This window comes from Taudactylus pleione, unplaced genomic scaffold, assembly GCF_031769625.1.
Source record: "Taudactylus pleione unplaced genomic scaffold, aTauple2 ptg000114l, whole genome shotgun sequence".
Taxonomy (NCBI): Eukaryota; Metazoa; Chordata; class Amphibia; order Anura; family Myobatrachidae; genus Taudactylus; species Taudactylus pleione.
In genome coordinates, this window is record NW_028284516.1 from 7,331,510 (window position 1) to 7,336,323 (window position 4,814).

The window sequence follows — 4,814 nt, forward strand, 5'->3', positions numbered from 1 at the left end:
AACTCATGACACATCTAAACGATTGTATCACATTACTGAAATATTATATCACTGAATCCCTATAAAAATTATGATAATACATACAAATTCACTCTCCAATATCAACTACATAATATATAAAAAGACAGCACCCTACAATAAGACTAAATAATTATGCTAACCAAAAAATAAAAACTAATAAATAATGAATAAACCACTAACATACTGAGAAAGCATTGAAAGCTCCTACTCGTGGCTTTTTATTTATAGACACATGGTACAGCCATGGGCACGAGGTTTGTGCCGAGCTTTGCCAACATATAAAAGGGCACCTTTGAGGATGCCCATGTTTGGAGGGGTGGGCAAGACGTGAACCTCGTGCTCTATGGCCGATATATAGATGATTTGTTTTTTATTTGGGATGGTGATGAGCACTCACTAGCACTTTTTATTGCACAATTAAATTTAAATTATTTTAATTTATCATTCACTAGCACATTTCACTCAAAATGCATCTCTTTCCTCGATATCACCCTTTATACTGTATGTCTGACTCTCATTGGCTGCTAAAATAAACACACCGCCACCAGGTAGTATGAGTGTACTACCCAGCAGCGGCAGTGTGTTTGTTACTGTATAGTGCAGACCGCACTTACTGCAGTCCACACTACACTTACTGAAACCGATGACAATATGCCACTGATCAGCGGGCAGGGGGGTTTCTGGGTACACAGAAAACCACCTTGCGTGCGCATATGGGCAGTGATAGCGGTTTGGAGAGAGCAATGATAGCAATATGAAGGGGACAGTGAGAGACATATGGAGAGGACAGTGATACAGTTATGGAAGGGACAGTGGTAGATAATTGGCTTAATGTAATAGCTTGCGAACTTCCAATGCTGGGGGGATATATACGGGTTTCCCCGTATTTTTAAAACAACAACCATTTTAAAGGCTAAATCAAGCTGGTGTAGTATTTATAATGATTGTCACTTTAAATATATGGGGAGACTCACATAAATTGGAAGATCTCAAACTATACATTTAGCCCATAGATGGAGCAGTTACAGTGTTATGGAGGAGGCAGTGATAGCAGTATGGAGGGGTCAAGGATAGCAATATGAATGGGGCAGTGAGAGATATGGATGGGACAGTGATAGAAATGTGAAGGGGACAGTGGTAGAGAAATGGAGGGTGCAGTCAGGGCCAGTGCCACCATTAGGCAGCTTTAGGCAACTGCCTAGGGGCACCGGCCACTAGAGGACACAGCTAAATCAGCCTACCATAAACATGAAGGATGTCTCTGATCGAGACATCCTTCATCTACATTATGCTGCCGGAAACTGTCAGCACTAGTGTGCCATGGCCGGTTGTGAAGTGTGCCGCAGCGGTCAGAGCCGCCGGGCACATTTTACAGTACTGCAGCAGCCCGGGCCGCTGAACGACTCAGGCGCGCCCGGACAGTTACCTCCAAAAGACACAGCGGCATGACATCACAGGTCACACACACCACGTTGGCCGCTGCCTTCCCGCACATTCCTCCAGCCAGCGCGCTGCGCCAATCAGCCGGTCGGCGCTGTCTCTTACCTCCTGCCCGGCTGCCTGCCTGGAACCCCGCCTGCCCGCTCACTTGACAAGGTGGGGAGCAATGTGTTTTTTTGTTTGTGTCTGTGGGGGCCAGTCATGTTTTTTGTTTAGTGGGGACCAGCCATGTTTTATTTTTTAGTGGGGAGCAATGTGTTTTTTTTTGTTTGTTGTATGTGTGTTTTTTATTTTTCTGGGGCCAAGGTATGTGTGTTTATTCCTGCAGACGGCAAATGTATGTGTGATTTATTCCTGCGGAGGCCAATTTAGTGTGTTTTATTCCTGTGGAGGCCAATGTATGTGTGTTTTATTCCTGTGGAGGCCAATGTATGTGTGTTTTATTCCTGCGGAGGCCAATGTGTATGTTTTTTTCATCAGTCTCGCATGCCGCATTGCCAGATGGTATGCCTTGGCAATTTTAAATCTTGCTCTGTGTGCCTCAAGCTGAAAAGGTTTAAACTCACTGTGTTAGCAGGTGCAGTCACTCCTCTTCCCTGCTCTCTGTCTAACTAGTTACATAGGCTGTGCTGCCTGTCACTCTTCACAGACAGCTCGATATCGGACAGCACAACTCCTGCCCTCACTCCCAGCCAGACACAGAGTAGCTCCTCCCCGACGAGGAGCTGGCCTGTGCTTGGATGAGAGGCTGAGCTGCAGCTTCATACTGAAGAGTGACACACTGGTGGTAAGTGACATTTGCCTGTGTTAGAAATGTAAACTGACACCTGCAATTTACTCTTATTTGCTATGTTTAGCAAACACATCTGTGTCATTCCCGCCCTATCTATTATCTATGTATTCCATATCTAACTATAACATATCTATCTATCTATCTATCTATCTATCTATCTATCTATCCCTTAGAATGTAAGCTCTGATGAGCAGGGCCCTCTACCCTCTTGTGCTTTTCCTTACTCTACCTTCATCTACTTCTTACTCTCTACCAGGGCACGTAACACTTGGTTGCTTTGCATTACTGCTTATATAGGTGTTATGGTTGCGAATGTAGCAATGTATATTATCCATACCCTGTAATGTATTGTATTGTATTGTACTGTACTGTAAGTCACTGTAAATCTATTTATGTACTTTGTAAGGCGCTGCGGAACACTTGTGGCGCCTTATATAGTGTTCCCTCTAGCTCCGGCGGCAGGCAGGGCGCTGGAGCGAGAGAGGATAATAATAATAATAATCTCCCTTTGCATCGGCTTTGAAATTTGGCTGCAATTTGAATTTTTTTGAGGCTGCATACACATTTTTTGCAGATACAGTCAGACTTGCGATAGTGTACTATTAGGGAGCTGGAGTAGATATGTATGTGAGGGGCTGGGCAGAGAGTTTGGGGGAAGCAGGGGCGACATAGTGAACCTTTGCCTAGGGCGCCTTAAAACCTGGGTGCAGTGATAGTGGTTTGGAGGAAACAGTTATAGCGATATGAATTGGGTAATGAGAGCGGTATGGAGGGAACAGTGTTAGAGGTATGGAGGGGCAGTAATAGAAATATGGGGGTATATTTACTAATGTTTGATTTTAGTGTGATTTGAAATATGATTTTAATTCGATTTTGCATTTGGAGATTTACTAAAGGCAAACTCGATTGTCAAATCGAACATAAAACCGAATCCCACTCAAATACCACTTCAAAATGCACATCCGAAAAACATCAGAATTTTTACATAGATCAACACACGAATTCCTTATTTACTAATATTCTATTTGAAATCGAACACCAAATTCATCTTCAAATCGAACTACAAATCCACAAATGAATAGAACTGCTTCATGCTTTCGATTTTAGCATAAGCAGGTATGAATGACACAGATGCATGCACAGATCAGTGAGATCCATGCATGCATCTGTGTGTAAAATGCTTGTAAAGTGTTACATTTTAAAAGAAAAATGACATGGGATCCCCCCCTGAAAGCACGACCAGCCCCAGACTTTTCACAGCCAGTCCTGGTTGTGAAAATACAGGGGACAAAAGATGTAGGGGTCCCCTATATTTTGCACAACCAGCACTGGGCTCAGTGAGCCGGTCCTGGTTTTGGAAATACAGGGGACAAAATGAGTAGGAGTCCCCTGTATTTGCCATAATTAGCACTGGATGCTTTCTAGCGGGGGGTGTAATGCCACGGCCAGGGGAACTATTTCACCCCGGCCAAAGCATTACGCCTGACCACTAGTCAGTCTAGGTCGGGGATCCCTGGGGAGGTGGGGACAGGTGTCCCCCTCTTCAGGGCACCCATGGCCTGGGCTGATAGGGTAGGTGCTGGGTTGATTAAATTGTGGTGTAAAAAAAGATATAACAACTACAGGTCCCAGCAACCCCTGCGGGGCCATTATGAACCAACTGTGCTACCACACTCTTCGCACTGCCCAATTTTCCACCCACCATACCCCCTCTGTGCTACCCTGGCTGCCCACTCCCGGAAGAGGGGGAAACAGTCGATAAGTATAGTATATCTTGAACAGTGGCGTAACTAGGGTATTTGGAGACCAGGGCAAGTAGGTGTGCGCGTCGATAAAGCAGGCGTGGTCACATGTCACACGGGGCGTGGTCCACAGTAATGCCCCTTATACAGTGCCGCTAGTAGTGGTCCCCCTATGCAGTGCCCCCAGTAGTGGTCCTCTATGCAGTGCTCCCAGTAGTGGTCCCCCATATGCAGTGCCCCTTATACAGTGCCCCCGATAGTGGGCCCTCCTATGCAGTGCTCCCAGTAGTGCCCCTTATACAATGCCCCTAGTAGTGGTCCCCCCTATGCAGTGCCCCCTATACAGTGCCCCAGTAGTCGTCCCCCTATGCAGTGCCCCAGTAGTCATCCCCCCTATGCAGTGCCCTCAGTAGTGGTCTACGCAATGCAAGACCCCTTATACAGTGCCCCCAGTAGTAGTCCTCCCTATGCAGTGCCCCTTATATAGTCCCCCTATGCAGTGCCCCCAGTAGTGCCCCTTATGTTGTTCCCCCAGTAGTAGTCCTCCCTATGCAATGCCCCCAGTAGTGCCCCTTATGTAGTGCCCCAGTAGTAGTACCCCTAGGCAGTGCCCCCATTAGTGGACCCTCTATGCTGTGCCCCTTATATAGTGCCCCCACTCCAGTAGTAGTCCCCCCTATGCAGTGCCCCAGTAGTGCCCCTTATATAGTGTCCCCACTCCTGTAGTAATCCCCCCTATGCAGTGCCCCCAGTAGTGGTCCTCCCTATGCAGTTCCCCTTATATAATGCCCCCAGTAGTAGTCCCCCCTATGCAGTGC